This window comes from Pistacia vera, unplaced genomic scaffold (assembly GCF_008641045.1).
Source record: "Pistacia vera cultivar Batoury unplaced genomic scaffold, PisVer_v2 Contig656, whole genome shotgun sequence".
NCBI lineage: Eukaryota > Viridiplantae > Streptophyta > Magnoliopsida > Sapindales > Anacardiaceae > Pistacia > Pistacia vera.
Window position 1 is genome coordinate 2,243,447 of NW_022196508.1, and position 21,038 is coordinate 2,264,484.

Here is a 21,038-nt window from a genome sequence, read left to right on the forward strand (position 1 = left end):
CTACACACAGTAAGAAACCCATCAGTGTCCTACTTGTTCCCTAATTTGATCACTGCCTTATGTAAGTAAGTTGGAGTGCCAATAAAGGCTGAAGAAGTTTGAAGAAAGCTATCATCTCCAATGAATTACGCCTTTTATCTGAAGTTACATGGTCAGAAAGAAGGAGCAATTTGGAATCTTCGACCAAGGCCCATTGAGAGCACTTCACGTCTATCCACTTCTACGCCCCCACCCGTGTTGGATCCATTGTAGAGTATGAGAGATCAACTAACCCGAGTGAGTGATGAGGTGTCCTGGATGCGAGCATGGCTAACTTGGGCCACATATCAAATGACTTATTAGGCAGAGTGTTGGTAGACTATGCAACAAATTTAGCACTTCCACCTTACTTAGGCTGGGGTCGATAGTACTCAGCCTCAATTTCAGTTTTTGATGTATCTTGGGGGTTTTGAGCCTGATGTGCCAGATTATATGCCTGATGAGGAGCAGGATGATTTGGAGAGTGCGGGATCTGAGGGATGAGGATCGTTGTTATTTCATTTGTTTTTGTCTTTCATATGTGGTGTGCATGTTTTTGTTTTGTTGATGACATTTGCCATATTTTCATTTTCATTTTCTAATTGATTAAGTGTAGACGCTTCTCAAGTATGTGTGGTTGTAAATTTTTTATTTTGTTGTTTATTTCTTCCCAAACTCATGATCTTTAACAAGAATGTGGTTTCTACTTCAAGGATACCATATTGTTTCTTTTGTTGGTAGATAGTTGAATCCCATTTAGGACGGACACTTGCTGCTACATAGCATTCACGTTTTACGATGTTTCAACATGGGTAATTGATTCTTTCTCATAATCTCCTAATTGCTTTGCTTGCCACATTAGGGCCAATGTAGGATTTCGGTTGGGGGTGGGGACTTACGTCAATTTATTTGTAGGAGTTTTGGGATGTTTGTTTCGTTGTGATTGTTGTTTTGGATCAATATATTTGTCAATGATAGTAAGTAATTCAACAACATAAAGCATTGAGAATAATGCAAATTTTGCTTTAGTTGAGGAATTATTCTAAATGCTAGTTTTGCTGTAATTTGAAACTCTCATGAATGTGGTATGTCTGGTGGGTTAGTTTGAATATTTAGGAATGGTTGGTATGTGCACATCCTAAGGCATAATTGAGATCCCTAAACTCTAGAACCTAGTTGAGGACCACTCGAGGTGAAATCCTAGATGATGCATGACTGAAGAAGTGACTTAGGCCATCTTTGGACCATTTGAGCCTTTCAAGCCAACCCCTGTATTTTGTGATTATCACCAGTTACGCTTTTGAGCCAAGATTAAAATATTTTAGCCTTGATTTTCTTTCATGTAACATACCCTATTAACCCTTAAACACATTACTCACCCATGATTCATAAGAGGATTTAATATGAATTTATGCAAAGTGGGAGGTTTGTGTGTGATTTTAAGTGTTTTTTCAAGATGTTGAAGACTATTCAAAAGAATAGGTTGGGGGTGCTTGTGTATTGTGAGTATCAATGTAATAATGGGAATGATTGTAATATCTATGCTTCCTAATGAATCTTGATTCATTCAAAAAAAAAAAGTGTTAAAAAAAAAAATGAAAGAATCAAGGAAGTATAGAAAGTATGTAAATGCAAATGCAATGGGAAAGAGTAGAGAGGATGTGATGTGCCTTGAGCGAGTTTATTGCAAACCAGTAAGATTAATCCTCTTACTTTGTTTGATTCCCTTTCCATTTTTTTTTTCATAATCCAATACCTAGCCTAACATTACAACCTTAATAAAGTCCTAATGTCTAAGGTTATGTCATTTTCTACATTAGTGGAGAGTGGTTTGAAAATTAGGCCAATGGAGTTTGTCTCAACAGTGTTTTACTCTTATTTCATTTTTTTTTATTGGGATCAATGTTAGTTTATGGATGTTGCATACATAATTATTCCTGGTGTTAGAATTGATGGATTGTGGACTGCTGAAAGGTAGAGAGTTGATAATGAAGTGAGATTGACGTCAGAATGTTCTTAGAAGTAAAGTAACGTTTGGTTATTTTTGCTGCCTAATGTGTATGAAATTTTTTAGACTCTTTAATGTATTGATCCAGAGTTGTTAGTTTATTAGTTACAAGTCTTGGTAGAACTTGTAGGATGTTTGTGGGTAGCATCATTGTAAACCCTCACGAGAATATAACTCGTCCACTAGGGGGACCTAGGGGTTTAAAGGTTTATTGCATACGCTTTATGCAATCATGTCAACCTACGGAAGTGGTTTTGTTTAAAGTCGTTATAATAGGGATAGGTTAGTGTCGATCGCTTTGACTGCTAGAGACTAGCAAAACGCTGGTTGGGGGTTGTGATGAGTGGGGAAATTGTATTTATATTCCGTGATTCTAAGGGTAGATTGGATGAAATTCATTGACTTTAAGGATTATTTTTATGCGAATTTCTTTATATATTTTTATTTTCAAGAATCACGGGTATGTGCATGAGTTTTAGGTTTTTAGGTGGAAAAGGGATGATTGTATGCACGCATGATGGTTGGAGGCCTTGGAAGCGCTAAGGAAGAGAAATTAGATCATTGAGAGGAAGAAAAATGCAAATCAACGGGTTGTTGCTGCGACATAGATTTTTGTGTCGCAGCGCAAAAGAGGAAGATTGGGCAGAAAGATCATGTCGCGATATGGAGAAGTTGGCACCATGGCACAACATAAATCCAAGTCCACGGAAGAATTTGGCGTGCAGCGTGGATCGCGAGGAAAAAAAAAAATCTTACCTTTTCCAACTCCAACTTGAACTTGAACTCTCTCAAAAACACCCCTAGCAAAGGAAAAGTATAAATAAGACTTTATAGTTTATTTGATTATTCTTTTTTTACCAAAATTCAGAGTTACTTTTTATCAAGAGAGAAAAAGATTCTTCCTAGGGTTTGGATTATTCATGCTTTTGGGGGAATTTTAGGTTTGCTCTCTTTAATGTCAATGTGTAACTAAACTCTTGTTTAGGGATCCATTGTAGCCTAATTGGAAGGTTGTTATCAATTCAATGAAAATCTAGATTCGTTCATGTATTTATTCTGCCTTTAATTTTCATTATTGTGTGATGACACTTTATGTGAATTAGTAGGCTGTTTGTGTTGAGATTATCAAAACGAATGATTAGTATTTTGTGCATAGGAGCCTTACGATCTTGGAGAAATCCTTGATAAATCTCCTATAAAATCCTGCATGTCCAAGAAAAGAACGTACCTCTCTCACACAAGTGGGAGGTGGTAAGGAACGTACAAGATCTATTTTATCTTTATCGACTTCAATCCCCCTAGATGAGATAATATGCCCTAAAACTATCCCTTGATTTACCATAAAATGGCATTTTTTCCAATTTAAAACGAGATTAGTTTCTATGCATCTTTTAAGAACTAATGTCAAATTACAAATGAGTTCCCATAGACACTAAAATCATCCATAAATACCTCTATAATGTTCTCTATGTAATCAGAGGCAACACTTACCATGCACCTTTGAAAGGTGGCAGGTGCATTACAAAGGCCAAATGGCATGCGTCGATAAGCAAAAGTGCCAAAGGGACATGTAAACGTCGTCTTCTCTTGATCTTCTAGTGCAATCACAATTTGATTATAACCTGAAAATCCATCAAGAAAACAATAGTGAGAATGGCCAGCTAAACGTTCAAGTATTTGATCGATAAATGGAAGAGGAAAATGATCTTTGTGCATTCTGGCATTGAGCTTGCGGTAGTCTATGCACACTCGCCATCTCGTTTGAATGCGAGTGGGAACTAAGTCATTATCTTCATTCTTTACCATGATTATTCCAGATTTCTTAGGAACTACTTGGACCAGACTAACCCATTTACTATCAGAAATTGGGTAGATCAGACCAACATCTAACAACTTGATTATTTCCTTCTTCACTACTTCCATCATTGGTGGATTCAACCATTTTTGTGCTTCTCTTGTAGGCTTCGATCCTTCCTCTAATAATATGCAGTGCATGCACATGGAAAGACTTATTCCTTTAATGTTAGAAATTGTAACACCCACATCAAGGTACGTAATTTTATTTATGCCCTAATACCCTTAGTTGGATTTCTTTGAAGTTACCTTAGACAAATGTGAAGAAAACCCCTTAAAACTTCATTAGGGGTAAAATGGTCTTTTCACTCATAAGTAGATGAAAAAGTGGGGAGTGAAAGGAAGCAAAATAATGTGAAGAAGATAATAGAAATGAGGGTACAGAGAGAATATTACAGCAATCGTCCAACCAATTGACATTTTGTACTCTCTCAACACACGAACAAGTTTCTCTTCTTGCACCTTCGAAAGGTTGGCTGCTACAATCACGAGCTATGTGTCTCCTTCTCCCAAGTATAAATACTTGAGATGACTTGGTAAAGGCTTAAGCTCCAAGGTAGGGGCCTACACAATGGAAGGTAAAAGTTTCTCATTAGATATGGGAAGAGAAATATAGGAGATTTCATACCTTGCATTTTTCTTTAGAAGCTCATCCAACATTGCTATAGTTTCATTTAGCTCTTCTCCCAACTTTACATCTTCGTTAAAAGTTTAAGGTTCCTCAGTTGACAACCCATTCCATATTCACTTCCAATGGATCTTTACCCTTAAGCTCGAACATTTGCTGTGTTAAAGAGTCTAGTACATCAATAGAAAAGCAATCATTGTCATCATTAGGATACCTCGTTGCGTCAAAGATGTTAAATTGAATGACTTCCCCATCAAACTTCATTGTCAACGTCCCATTATGCACATCTATTTTTGTACGGGCTGTTTTCATGAATGGTCTCCCCAAAAGCAATGGTGTGGTTTTCACAGTTGTTTCATCTTTCATGTCAAGCACGTAGAAATCCACTCGAAAAAAAAGCTCGTTTACCTGCACCAAAACATCTTCCAAAACTCCCTTTGGATAGGCATTAGATCGATCGGCGAGTTGAATAACTATGCTGGTCTCTTTAAGAGTACCAAGGTTTAAATCAATATAAATTGAGTAAGGCATGACATTAATAGAAGCACCTAAGTCTAACATTGCTTTTTCAAACCTTGGGTTGCCTAAGACGCATGGTATGGTGAAACTACCCGGATCTTTGCACTTTGTTGGAAGCTTCCTTTGCAAAACCGTTGAGACATTTTCTCCCTCGCTCACCACATTGTTTCCCTTAAGTTTTCTCTTGTTGGTGCATAACTTTTTAAGAAATTTCGCATAACGCGACACTTGCTTTATTGCATCCAACAAAGGAATGTTGACATGTACTTTTCTGAAAGTGTCCAAAATTTCTTGCTCATGTTCCTCCTTCTTTGATGTGGCAAACCTGCTAGGAAAAGGCAAAGGAGGTTCGTAAGTGTTAATAGGAACTTTAGATTGTACCTTAGGTGAATGTTTTGCATTGGTAGAATCGGTTGGCAAATTTTCTACACTTTTGGACTGCTTTGTTCCACCTTGAATCAACTCCTCTCCAACTTCTTTCTCATCACTTGGCTTCTTGTCAGTCTCCCAAGTTGTCCTCCACTTCTCAAGGTAATGGCACTAGCATTCTCCCTAAGGTTAACCAAAGGTTGGGAAGGAAGGTTTTCGGACCCATGTGCCTCTAATCTTCCAACAGTAGTAGCCAATTGACTAACTTGGCTTTCCAAATTCTTGATTGACATTTTTTTATCTTGGATTTCCGCTTTCATTTCTTGTTGGAACTTGAGATTCTCTTGCTGAAATTGAAGAGAGCTAGTTGCTAATGAGTTTACCAAGTCCTCCAAAGACTTACCTTGAGGTTGGGAAACATTTTAGGGTCTTGTTTGGTACGATTGTGGAGCTCGTGGGCAAGGGAAACCAGGTGGATTATTAGTGATAGCAGCTTGTTGATTTCCTCCATAGCTAAGATTAGGGTGATCCCTCCATCCCAGATTATCGGTATTGGAAAATGGATCATACCTTTGCCTTTGTTGTCCTTGGTATCCTCTCATGGCATTTGCTTGTTTCATATTTGGCTCTTGAAGGGTAGGACACATATCGGTAGGATGTCCCACATTGGAGCAAATTCCACATGTCTTCACTTGTCCAATTGCAATTTGTTGCATAAGTGCAGTCAAATTACTCAATTGTTGCTAAAGATTATTGGATATCCCCACTTCATTTACCTTCCTTGGTGGTGGATCAGATCGAGTACCAAATTGTTGAGAGTTTGCCGCCATGGTTGCAATTAAATTCCTTGCTTCAGTAGGAGTTTTATCTTGCTGCATCTATCATGCTCCTCTCCATTGGCATCAATCCCTCATAAAAATATTGGAGAAGTAATTGCTTACTTATTTGATGATGCAGACAGCTAGCACACAATTTCTTAAACCTTTCCCAATATTCATATAAGTTTTTCCCTATTGTATTGTCGAATCCCACAAATTTCTTTCCTAATGAGTGTGGCTCGAGATGCTAGAAAATACTTCTCTAGGAAAAGCCTCTTCATCTCATTCCAAGTAGTTATGGTCCTAAATGATAGGTAATAAAGCCATTCCTTAGCGTTATCCGCTAAAGAAAATGGGAACGCCCTTAACTTCACTTGTTCCTCTGTTGTTCCATTTGGTTCCATACTCAAGCACACCACATGGAACTCCTTAAGGTGGTTGTTTGGATCCTCTCCTGCTAAACCTTTGAAAATTGGTAGAAGATGATTCATCTCAGATTTAAGCTCAAAAGGTCCTTTTGCCGTATCATTGTATCAAATGCATAAAGGTTGTTGGTCAAGGGTTGGTGTAACCATCTCTTTGAGAGTTAGATTAGCCATCTCCTCTTGATCAAAAAAATCTGAAGACTTTGAAAAATCTGAAGAATCACTTGTGAGTGGAAGATCGATATGGATTGCTTGATCGAGAGTTGATCTATGCAAAGGTTGTTGCAAATGAGTAATAGGTGGAATTAGATTAGAATGCAGATTTGATCTCAAATTGTATCGCGAGCTCATTCAACAAAGACACCTACAACTCAAAAACAAAGAAGAAATAAAAATTGAAAAATAAACAAAAAGTAAATAAATAATTAAGTTAATAAAAATCCCCGATGACCGGTGCCAAAAATTGATGCGTGCAAATGCAACACCTAATTTCACCTCACTAAATTCTAATGCAAAGTCATGTAGTAGCAAAGAGCAAGTAAGGGTCTTTCCTACAGAGGATTTATGAACTTAATTAATTATCTACTTCAAACGGGGTTTGTCACGAATTATAAAAACCCAACAAAAACTAACAAACTAAAAGCAAACAATGTAAATCAAGCAACTAATAACGAAAGAGAAATCAATGAGAGAAATGAGATTGAAGGTTTATTCGCCACCACTAGACATGGATTACATATAATAAAAGCACTCTTTTTAACTTTCTACCCTCTTGATCACATTAGCTCAGAAAATACCAACCGTTGATAAGTCCCATCTCTCCTTACTAAGTCATTGGACTACACATAGTCATAACCCAATTCCCTATTTATTAAATAACCTAGGATACGATCTCTAGATTCAAAGTAATAAAAGCATTAAGTTGCGATAGACCTACTGAATCAAGGCTAAACTCATATGGTCGGTTTAGTTTTCTTGAGTGATTACCCCCCATGTATGCAGGCATACACTTTACCACTAGTTATTTAGGTTAATAAAGCGATTCCGTAATAAACAACCTAAATTGGCATTAGTAGATTAATCCTAACGATTTAATTGGCCACTTAAAAAATTAGAACAATCCAGTTAAACCTATTTTCAGAGAAATAATCACATAACCAAGAAGGATCAAAAGATAAAAAGATGCAGATTTTATTAATCACAAGGCATGTCTAGGGTTTTGAAATCACCCTCAATTACAAAAGAATTAGTTCTTCATGAATAAATATGAGAACGTCATTGTATTATTCATAACAAATAATAATAACAAGGAAGAAGAAAAACTTAGTGAAACTTGGTTGGATTAATGGAGTTGATGATGATCTCCTCCAATTCTTCCTCTCCAAGCCTTCTTTAATCTCCCTTTTTCTTCAGTTCTTGAATATCATTGTTCTCCCCTTTTTTTTATCTCTAAAGAATCCCCTAAAATAATTCTAAAACACTTCTATTTATAACCCACAAGGGTTAGAGTTTTGTTTTCCTTAATTCTATTTAGTTTAGGACTCTTAAACCCTATTTTCCTAGTAAAAAATGGAAGAAAGATTTCTAGCTGTTGTGACTGTGCCCCAGCACTGTGCTATGGCATGGTTGATTCTAGACTAAGTGTGCTACAGCATGGTTGGTTCTGGTCTTGTTGTGCTGTAGCACAGTGCTGCGGCATGGTCCAATTCCTCTTCTAACCTTGCATCATTCTTCAACACTCTAGAGATGGTGATTTTTCAGCATGATAACGATGGAATCTGGAAATGTGAAAAACATATGAAATTTAGCCCTTTAAATCATCTTTCCAACGGTTCAAAAATCATCTCAATACATTAGCTACAGATAAATTCATAGTTGAAACACCGAGCATGCTCAAACTGGAGCGTAATCTAGAATCTCCTCTTTACTTCAAAGCTCCATAATTTCTTCAATTCAACTCCGATTCTCGATTCGTTTGTTTCCAGTCATCAAAAATTCTCTTTCCAACATCATCACTCATCTGAATATTATTTTTAAGCTTTATTTCCTGAAAACTCAACAAAAATGCCCATGATCCCAAGAAGTGCATTTATGAAACAATTATGTTAATTCATGCAAATTAATCCTAATTTCCCACAAATGATACCTATAAACTACTAAGTATAAGTGTATTTTCAAGCACTTATCAGCTCTCTTTAATGTCAATGTGTAACTAAACTCTTATTTAGGGATCCAATGTAGCCTAATCGGAAGGCTCTATGTTTAAACTTATATTTATTGTTATCAATTCAATGGAAATCTAGATTCGTTCATGTATTTATTCTGCCTTTAATTTTCATTATTGTGTGACGACACTTAGTGTGAATTAGTAGGTTGTTTGTGTTGAGATTATTGAATGAATGATTAGTATTTTGTGCATACGCCATGACAGAATATTAGTTGGTTCATGATTTCTTGAATAATTAGTGTCTATGCATACACCCTGATAGATGCACCTTTGTTCTTGATTTCGAGTATTCATGTGTTTAATGGGTTTTTAATTCATAGGTTAGACTATATGCCCTAGCTAGTCTTATGTTACAAATACTAGGTTAATCCCAAACATCTTATGGTAATACCTTGACTTAGTGAATGAGAACCCTAGAGACTGAATTGATAAACAATAGAGAGATGTTTGACATAGAGCTAGATAATTAAGGTGAAATTGGAGCCCTAGGTTTTGGTCAATTGGGTTTTAGATAATTTTAATAGTTGTTTAATTTTAGTTTTATTCAGTTGTTGCTTCTAAAGTGATTTTTTGTAATTCTTTATTATTAACTCTAGTTATTAGTTTTAATTGAAGCATAGTTATTAGATTAGTAAATTGCTTACAAATTGCTGTGAGATCGACCCTTGCTCTTGCACACTAGACTACGAGAGGGATTCGTGCACTTAAGATGCAACGCCCACTTTGAGGTATTTCATTTATATACGCTTATTGGCCCTTAATGTTGTTCGTTTGTCCTTGGTTAAGTTTGTATATTGTGAATAATGCTTCGTTGCCCTGAATTGGTAAAGGATTGGTGAAATTAGAGAATTACAGACTTCGTAGGGCGAAGAATAAGCCTCGCCGCAGCGACGTACGCTCTGTAATTTTTTGCCGGGGCGAAGAGCTGGCTGAATTTCTTAGGAAGTTTCTAGAGAATTTTTCCATAGGGGTAAAGTGACCATTCTACCCCTAATTAGCATGAAAAGTGGGAGTGAAATGTAAGAAAATTGCATAGAGAATGCATTGGATATGGGGGTGTATTTGTAAAGAATTAAAAGGCAAAGATGGAATTTCCAAGAAAGTGTAAGGGAAAAATGGGAAAGAATGTGTATTTATATGAGATATTAAGGGTTTAGTTTTACAAACCCTCCCATTCTCTACACCCCACACACCACTTCCACTCTCCATTTCTCTCATCTTTTCATTAAATTCCCAAGGAAGATTTAAGGGCTTTTGGTTGGATTTTGATAAAGATTGATCCTAAGCATCAAAAGGTAAGGATTCTTGTTATAAATATGAGAATGATTTGTGTAAGTGTTGAATTCTTATAAAGTTTATGCTTAGGGTTTGAGAGAAAGAACAAGTCTACCAAAGATAGAGAGATTCTTGTGGACTTACTCAAGCACAAGGTAAGTAAATCCAACCCAAGCTAAGTTTCAAGTAATCAATTTGTGTAGAGATTTTATATGCATGTATATGCTTATAATTTTGAGATTGATTGTTGAGAATGATGTTTTTGATGAGTAGATGGCTTTTGATGAGTAGATTTAAGCCATGAGAAATGGAGTTGATATTATGGTGACCAAGTGTAGTTTGGTTGAATTTAGAAAGGATTTGAGTAGAATATTTGAAGCGTGTTTCCTGGCCAGGTTTAACTTTGTTATAGAGGAGTTTTACTCCAAGAAAGGATGGTTCAAGAAAGAAGTAGAAATTTACCAAAGATAGTATTTGGGTATGCATGCATGTTGTTTGATGAAATGCCTAAGAGAAGTGCATGTATGAGTAGAGAAAACCTTACTTTGTGCAACATTACATATTTGCATTACATATTTGCACTTAGAAAGCATTATAAGTATGAGCCATCCATATGCATATATTTGCATATGTATAAGACTTTAAAGAAAGAATAAAGAGAAAAAAGAAAAGCACTAAGGAAATAAAAGAAAGAAAAGTGCTAAAGAAGAGAAAAGAATAGGTTGTTGCGATGGGGAACCTATGAGTGACAAGAAGAAGAAATTCCCACATACACGCCGCCTTAAGTGAGCGGCCTAAGAAGAAGAAGAATTTGTACGGCTCGTAAGAGTGTATGTGGATGAGGGCTGTACCAAGAAGAAGTTCTTACATGCATGCCACCTTAATTGAGTGGTCTAAGAAGAAGAAAGAATTTGTACAGTCCGCAAGAGTGCATGTAGATGAGGACTTTACTCATTCACACGGCTAGGGTTCCGAATCCATGAATCAACCAAGTCCGATCGGCAAAGAATAAGAAAGAATAAGAAAGAAGAAGACTAAGACTAAGACTAAGAATAAGAATAAGAATGAGAAAGAATGAGAAAGCATGAGCAAGCAAGAAAGGAAAAGAAAGAAAGAAAAGAGAGAGAAAGAAAGAAAAGAAACAAAAAGAAAGAAACATAGAGAAACAAAAGAAACAAAATAAGAAAAAGAAAATGCATTTCTTTGCATTACTGCATGTACATCTCATCCATGCATGTTACCATGATTTCCATCATGGTTAGTGAGAATAAAAAAGAAAGAAAGAATAGTGAGAATAAAAAAGAATAGAGAGAATTAGAAAGAAAGAACAAAGAAAGTTAGAATGGAAAAACTATGAGAAGTAGAAACAGTGAAAGAAAAGAGAAAGAACAAGTGAGAATGAAGAAGAAAAAGAATAGAGTAAGGAAATAACTCATGAGTAAGTTGTGGGGATGTAAGAACAGAGGATTTACTTACTGAGCAATTAGTGCTCACCCCGTTGTTTCTCCTTGTTTTGTAGGAAATAGGTGAGAGGTGGTCGGATGAACGTCGAGAAGCGGAAAGACATGGCATTATTGTCCACCGTTATCAAAGTTCTTGTATATTGTTATTTTGCTATGTACAGAATAATATTTTATAAGTAAGGAATTATATGTTAAATAAGAAAAATTTTGGGCCCATTATTTTTCATATTATATGTACGTATGTTTTTCATAGTATAATTTCCGAGTATACTAGTTAAGAAAGAAGTTATTACATAAGAGCAATTAGAATTTGTTCATCACCTATGTATCAACAATCTCGTCATACTACGGCTGAGCGAGACTCTTATACAACTTCAACCAAGCTCCACACTTTTACTATTGATGATCTTCCTCCGCACAAATGGAGAAATCGGATGTATGAATTTCAGGCCTAGTTACAAGCTGAGATGCTTAAACCTAATGCCTAAGTCTCTAATGTTTTTAAGTAGTTTACAGCTAGATTTGGAGGAATTCTTCGTGATTGGTGGATTAGTCTCCAGAAGTAAAAACAAACTTTGTTCATCCAATTGCCAAATATTAATCAAGCTTTGTATCTCCTCTATGATGAGTTTTGTGGATTACCTCACCTTTATGAGGACAATGTCAGAGAAGAATATTTTAAAATGCGATGTTGTTCTCTGAAAAAGAAAGATCTTGACACATATTATAAAGAAATGTTAAAACGATATCATATACTTAGGGGTATGGATGATCCCATGAAGCAAGCTTTTTTAGCTTCTATTCCAGAATCCTTAAGTCATGAAGCAACCAAGCTCATGCAGTCTCAAAGTAAACAACTTGGTTCTACTTCTCTTGGACAAATCTATCAATTTGTCATTCTTGCTCTGGAAAAGCTCTCTTCTCAAAAATAATTTTTTGATGATTATCTAAAGCGTTCTAAGCAGCTAATAAAGGTTTGTTAAAGACCAGACTTGTAGATCAAGTGCAAATTAGATCGCTCATGTTTTTGTCCTACCAAGAAGAAGTTTCATTCTAGACGCAGTAAGTATTCACAATCTAATGCTCTTGCCAGATGCAAAAATTGACAGTTCTTCAGTTTGCAGCCATTAATACTGAATTCACTTATTTAGATGATTGTCACTATTTCTACCATATCCAACAAATACCACAATCCCTTTCATCATTAGCCTTCTCATATCTCATAACTATGGCAAAAGTTCATAACTTCCCTACTAAATATTTCAATCCCATTTTTGTCATAGCGTTTTTTAATACTAGTGCTACTCACACTATTATCAACCCTAAAACCCTCCCATCCTCCCAATGGAAACCTCATCAAGAAGTATTCTACACTGCTAATAGTGACATCTTCACTACTCATCTGATCAGCAAACCCATTAAAATCCAAATTTTTTCTAAGATGTTTTACTTTTCACAAAGTTCTTGGTTCCGATTTACCTAGTAAAGATATGGTTCTAGGTTTTGATGTTTATTCCAAACTCAATAAACTTAGAATCCTCCCTGATGGTATTCGATACAAGATGTTTTTCCAATCCTGGACCACTCAGCCTAATTTATTCCATATTTAAGGCAATCCAATTGAGCAGATCAAAGCCCAACTTATTTCCTGCTCTTGTGCAGATTCTCATGCATATTTTCTTACTAAATTTTCCAATCCATTATGGAAGATTTCTGATTTCTTTATCCATCTTCTATTCATCAAGAACAAAGATATCCATCCCACTAAAGTTAGTTATTCTGACATGTCACCAGAATATCTCAGCCTAGCCCAACAAGAATGTACTCAACTTTTATCTCAAGGATTGATTGAACCTACAGATTCCCAATGGGCATGTGAAACTTTTTATGTCAACAAACGTGCTAAACAAGCCAGAAGAAAACTCAGACTTGTTATCAATTATTAGCCTTTGAATTTATTTCTCCGTGACAACAAATTTCCTCTGCCTTCTAGACAAATTCTATTTGCAAATCTTCATAATGCAAAGATGTTTTCCAAATTTGATCCAAATCTGGATTTTGGCAACTAGGAATTCATCTTGATGATCGCCATGAGATTGCTTTCTGCATTCCTAACCAATACTACCAATGGACTTCATGCCTTTTGGTCTTGAGGTAGCTCCTTCCCTGTTTTAGAAAGCCATGATGAAGATCTTTGCTCCTCTTTTTCATACATGTCTCATTTATATTGATGATATTCTCCTCTTCTCAAAAGATGAGGAATCTCATGTTCATCTTCTTCGCAAATTTGTTGATATCATACACTCTTATGGTATTATGCTCTCTGAGAAGAAAATGCAGTTGGGTTAGACAAAGATTGATTTTCTTCATATGGTTATTGCTAATGGCAAGTATGACCTCTAGCCTTATCTTGCTAATGAGTTGCAGAAATTCTCAGATGTTCTCACAACCTAGAAAGAAATACAACAATTCTTGGGAATTGCTAATTACATGCACAATTTCATTACCAACATTTCTCAACTCACTTCTCCACTTTCCCAGATGCTTAAAAAGAATCCTCCTTCATGGTTTGACAAGCAAACCAATGCAGTTAAGAGTCTTAAATGAAAATCCTTCCATACACAACCATTGAAGATTCCCTTTTCTGGAAAACGAATTCTTCAGACGGATGCTAGTGACACTCATTGGGGTGCAGTGCTTTTTGAACAAGATGATGACAAAGTACGACGTTTGTGTGGATACCTGAGTGGACAATTCAAACCACATCAACAACATTATGATTCAACTTTCAAGGAATTATTAGTAGTAAAAAATCCTATTTGTTAAGTATTGAAAATGTGGATTTATTTTGTGATTTGGGGGTCAAATTGTAAGAAATTCAAGTTTTAACATATTATTTAGGATGAGTATCCATACTTGTTTTGTTATCTCCTAGAATCACAGATTTTTGTTGCGTTTTTAGGTATTCAGGTGCAAAAAGATGGATTATTCATGCTTGTGTCGGTGTTCGGACATCCTGAATCTGTCGAGTGCGGATAAATCAAGGCGAGGGAAAAAAGAGTGAAATTCCGCATTTGAGCTGCAACATGGAGACGATGAAACAGAAATTGATCCACACCGCGGCACAAGGTCGATTAAATCCAAATTGCGTCGCAGCGCAATTCGTTCGCTCTACGCCATGATAAGTTTTTTGTTGAAGGAAAGATCACCTAGAGACACGCTGTAGCACAATTCTTATGAGCCACAGTGCAATGGAAGTGAGCCGCAACGCAATTCGTGATATTTGGAAAAACTGCTCATTTTCAGCCCTAATTTGGGCGACCATTATTTAAAATTATGCCATTTTGCCTAAAAACTATATAAAGGCAACTTTACTCTGATTTTCAAATATATTAGGTTTTAGAGAACACTTTTCAACTTTGGACGCTTGGGAGAGAGTGATTGATTGTGTAAGGCTAAACCTTGATCATCTTGACTGGATTTTGCATCCAAATGTGTAAGTGTAAGATCAAGGTTTGTTTCCTTGTATTTATGAGTAGCTAAACTCTTTCCTAGTGTATCCAATGTAATCTAATTAGACTACTTTATGTTTATTGTTTAATCGAATGTTTAATTTATCCAATGGTATCTTAGTTTCATTCATTTATATTTATTGAGTGGATTAATCATTATTATTGCATGAATGCCATTGATTTACGGTTGAATGGTTGTATAAGTCAAGGTTAGGCTACACGCCACTAGATAATCTTGAATATCTCTTGATCTTGATGTTTGATCGTGTTTAATAGTTGATTGATTGATTATATGAGTTGGGGTTAGGCTACACGCCACTAGCTAATCTCATATTGCTCTGATGAACAACTGATTTATGTCTGTGCGATGTCCTCAATAGATGTGAGTTGGTTTGTGTTTGTGTTGGTACTTTTATGCAGAATGGGTTTTTGTGATTTAGACTAGGCTACATGCCACTAGCTAATTTGGATTATGAAAACACTAGGTTGATATGGTTGGCCACAGCACGACCTTACCTTGGTAAGTATCGACCCTAAGATTTGGTTTGATAAACATTGGTAAGATTAATAACATAAAGTAGGATAATTATGGTGAAATTGGATACACTAGACCATTTCTCCTTGTTGATCACTCATTTAGATATCATTTTTATCTTAGTTGTTATTTTAGTATTTTTTTATTCTTGTTTGAATTTTAGTTAATTTAGATTTTATTGAATTGTTGGATATTTTTTATTATCTCACTTGATTTTATTATTTTCATTGTTTTTTACACAATATTAGATTAATTGATAGCTCAACTCTCTATGGGATCGACCCTTACTTGTGCACTTTACTGTAATAGTGACCTGTGCACTTGTAGAGGAATTAAAGTTGTTATTAACCGAACATGTTTTTGGCACCGTTGCCAGGGAGTTGGAGTTATTTGATTTCTTTAATATTTGTGATTTTATTTTTGTAGTTAGATTTTATCTTATTTTATTTTAGTTGTTTTTACTATCTTCTAATTGTTTTTTGTATTTTTGCGGTACACTTTTACCTTGTTTTGAGTTCTTTTGAATGCAAGGTCGCCGCTCGTTGGGTGAAAAGGTTCTTCCTTATTCTAACAGGGTGAATTTGATTGGTAGAAAGAGAAGAGAACATGAAAGTTAAGAAGAATCAAGTGCATCAAATTCAGAATTAAAAGAAGAGATGGTGAATCCACCCTGCTCGATGAAGGAGTATGCGCATCTTACCATTGGAATGTCACCCTCCTGTATTGTTTTGAGTGCTACAACGAGGAATTATGAGTTGAAGAGTATACATTTTCAGATGTTCGTTTCATTCCATGGGATGGCCACTAAAGATCCATTGACATTTATTAGAAATTTTTACTCAACCGCGCAAACTTTTCCTTTGCAAGGTTTGATTGAAGATCAATTGAGGATGAGATGCTTTCCATATACATTGAAGGACGTAGCAAAGAGTTGGTTCATGTCATTGGCACCAACTTCACTTACCACTTGGGAAGCGGTCTACAACAAATTCATAGGTAAATTTTATTCTCATGTGAAGACTGCATAACTAAGAGGTAAAATTGCTACTTTCTCTCAAATTGATGGTGAGCCATTCCACGAGGCTTGGGAAAGATTTAAATTGATTTTAGCTCAATGTCCATATCATAGATACCCTTTAGAATTGTTGAATTAGTTTTTCCATGATGGACTAACACAGGCTTGCCAGGCCATAGTTGATAATGCTGCAGGTGGTACCATGGGAGAAAAGATGTAGAGGAGACATACAAGTTGTATGAGATGCTGTTAGAGTAGATGCCCTAGAGCCAATCAATTATTGTAGAATTGACTCTTTGTAATAATGTTCATTAATCAATAATAAAAGGCATTTTATTCTATATCGCGTAAATCATTATTATTGCAATATGTATTGATATATGTCCTTAGAATGGTAGAACCGTGACGAGGGTATCAAGTGTTTCAAATCTTGATAGTGAGAACCCTATGAGCACATATGGTGGCCATTCTAGAAACGTCCGTAGCCCCAGTATTATTCTGAACTAAGGGCACAGATAATACGGTAAGGCTATCATAGTGTTGAACGACCCTGTCGAAAGGCAGTGACTGATCTCACTTGTCAAGGTTGTTTGGTGACAACCTGGTGCAACACATGGGTGTTTGTTGTAGGCGATTACACCACAGCAAGTTCACTGGACTGACCCACCAGAGGATTCCATATGGATGGTAACCCCAGTGTCTATGGAACAAATCCTCTAACGAATGGTGGTGCATGTGATCCTTAGACTTGAGATCACCGGAGCGCCTTGTGCACCGATTGGTGTAGTTTGACACTAGCCTAACGCAGTTCTTTTCAGAGCTGTCAATACGGTGGTGATTGGCTGCATCAAGGAGTGTATCAAGACTATGGTGGATTGACAGAGGATTTATCACTCCCGGGTACGGGAGAAAGTTATCTCACGGCGCAATTCAGTATATGGCAATGACACTAAAACTGTGGCCACAGTGGGATTGAGTTGTTGCTCTATCCAGTTTATAATACGGGTCATTGGTCCAGAAACTGAATAAATAATATCGAGAGTAACCGAAGGTTGACACTATTTCTATGCCTTCGTCTCGTCGAGATAACGTATGATGAAAGGATCGAATTGCACGGTAACCATATCGTTGACAGGTAGCTACTTTGCTGAATCCGAATCTATCGGGTGGCCATGATGCCTTGCTAGGGGCCAATCTTGGTCTGTGTATTAGTGAGACGATTAATTGGTGTTAATCGCGATACTATACACTGCCGATATGATGAGGAGCCTATGGGTCACACACATAGAAGACAATTTAAGATCCAAGAAGAAAGAAGGGCGTTTTCGTCTTTTAAGGCGAAAGGGTATTTTGGTAATTTCACAGTGCAATTAAATTTGCTGAGGTCGTAGCCTTTTATTTAATTTGTTAAAAATTAAATAAGTGAAATTACGGTTAAATGTGTGTTCGCACATATTTAATTAAATCATCATTATTGTTAAATGTTAATATATATATTAAATATATATTAATTGATTTTTAATTAAAATAATGATGAAATAAATAAAATATCTAATTTGGGAGTGTTTGGCAACATGGGGTGTTTGGGTTGGAGCCCAAGCCCATTCCATGTGGGAATAGGGCAACTTGGTTTGCCTATAAAAAGAATAGTGTGTGTTTTATTAATTAATATAGAATTTTGCCTTTTGATAAAAAACACACAGCAGCCCCTTTTTCACTGACTCCCACGCCCCTTTCACTGTTCCATTGAAAAACAAACATTTTGTTTTCTTCTTGATTTCTTAAGGCCAAGGAGGATCTAGCAAATCCCTCCTTGGTTCTTGTTGATTGTCTTCGTGTGGACTTCTATGGTTCGATCCTACACTTGGATCGGTAGCAAACACATTCAGGGACAACGTTGGTGGAGCCTCCAAACGTGGGTATGAATCTAAACATTTGGATTTATTTTTCTGCAGATTCTTATTATGCATAAACTGTAAAATCTATGCTTTGATTTTGGGTTCTAAGGAACGATCCGTGGTTGTAAAATTTTTGTTTTCCGCTGCGTAACCGAGTCGTTTCCTAACAGATGCTTGGCGCCAACTCTCAATATAAGAGTTTTAGAGGGAAAGCAAAGGGAATCTATGAAGTGAGTGCTAACACCGAGTTGGCGATGCAAGTGTTTGAATTGACAAAGCAAGTCAAGTCCATGTGCAACATGATGATAGGGCAAGGACAAAGTAGTTCCAATGAGGTATGTGCTATTTGTGGTAATATTGGCCATACTAATAATGTTTGTTCTTCAGGTGAGAGTTTTCCAGAATTTATGGAGCAAGCGAACATGATGAACTCTTACAACCAAAGGCCACACAATCCGTATTCAAACATATACAATCTTGGGTGGATGAACCATCCAAACTTTTCATGGAGAAACAACCAACCGCAGGGAAGTTCTGATCTCATTATGCAACCAAAGATGCCATCATTGGAGGAGGCATTGAACAGTTTCATTCAAGTGTGTCAACAAACAAATCAGAACTTTGAAAAGAGATTTGAACAGCAAGATGCAGCCATAAGGAAGATGGAAGTTCAGATTGGCCAAATTACAGAGGCATTACAAGGCCATGTCTTGAGGAAGTTATTGAGTCACACAGAGCAAGCAAATGCAATCATAGTATTGAGAAGTGGTAAGGTAATTAACAAGGACATCAATTCTAAAACTAATGAGCCTTTGTTTGATCATGTAGGACAAAAAGGAGTCAAGGGTGTTAGAGTAGGTGCCCTAAAGCCAATCTTATTTTGTAAATTAACTCTTTGTAATCATGTTTTATTATCAATAAAGGCATTGATCTATATCATGTGATCTAATTATATTCGTATAAGAAAATGATATATGTCCTTAGGATGGTAGAATTGTGACGAGGGTATTGAGTATTTGAAATCTCGATAGTGAGAACCCTATGAGCACATATGGTGGCCATTCTAGAAATGTCCATAGCCCCAGTATTATCCTGACCTAAGTCACAGATAATACGGTAAGACTATCATAGTGTTGGACGACCTTGTCGAAAGGCAGTGACAGATCTCACTTGTCAAGGTTGTTTGGTGACAACCTGGTGCAACACATGGGTACTTGTTGTAGGCAAGTTCACCAGACCAGCCCATCGGAGGATTCCACATTGATGGTTCCTCCAATAAATGGTGGTGCATGTGATCCTTAGACTTGAGATCACCGGAGCGCTTTGTGCACCTATTGGCATAGTTTGACACTAGCCTAACATAGTTCTATTCAGGACTATCATAACGGTAGTGGTTGGCTGCATTGAAAAGTGTATCGAGACTATGGTGGATCGACAGAGGATTCATCACTCTCAGGTATGAGAGAAATTATCTCACTGAGTAATTCGGTAGATGGCAACGACATTAAATTTGTGGCCACGGTGGGATTGGGTTGTAGCTCAATCCAATCTATTATGGTCGTTGGTCCAATAACCGAATATCGAGATATCAAGGATATCCAAGGTTGACACTACTTCTATGCCTCAACCTTGATGAGATGATAGATGATAAAAGGATTAGATTGGCTTGCACGGTAACCATATCGTTGATAGGTAGCAGTTTCGCTGAATCCGAATCTATCAGGTGGCTATGATGTCTAGCTAAAGGCCAATCTTAGTACGTGTCTTGTAGGACAATTGATTGATTGTCAATTGCGATACGATTCACTGCCGATATGATGAGGAGCCTTTGGGTCGCACACATAGAAGACGGATTAAGAATAAAATTCGTGAGAAGGGTATTTTCGTCATTTATGATGAAAGGGCATTTTTGTCTTTTAAGATGAAAGGGCATTTTCGTAATCTCACAGTGTAATTAAATTTACTGAGGTTGTTGCCTAACTTTAATTTCATGTAGAAATTAAATTAATGAGATTATATATATTTAAATATTTAGTTTAAATATATATATATATTAATTAATTAATTAATTAATTAATTAATTAATTTATATATTTAAATATAATGGATATTATTCAATATTAATATTTATTATTAATATTGATAATGTGAATTCAAGTTTGGTTTTTAAATTTGAATTGAAAAATGTCATGTTTGGTTGCAAGGATAATCTATTCCAATATCCAATTGGAATAGATGGGCTATTCCAATTTGGAATAGGGTTTTAGTGTGCACAATTTAAGTGCAACGAAAATTAATTCATTAAGTTGAATGAAATAATATATTGCAAAAAAAAAAAAAAAAAAAAAACCTAGCCTCATCTCTATCTCTCAAAACGTGAGCCTCCATTGGTGAGAGAAGAATTTTTCTCTCAAAGAAAAATTCTGCAGTTTTCATTCTTTTAGTTGAGTGCCTAGCCTAATAATTCCTCAACG

General features: G+C 36.2%; 1 non-coding gene across 1 annotated transcript; it reads right to left on the reverse strand.

Moving 5' to 3' along the window:
* Positions 1-16,676: 16,676 nt before the first annotated feature.
* On the reverse strand, positions 16,677-16,783 carry LOC116112217. Its single transcript, XR_004125189.1, has one exon. It is a non-coding gene; the product is annotated as a small nucleolar RNA R71 (small nucleolar RNA).
* Positions 16,784-21,038: the final 4,255 nt, after the last annotated feature.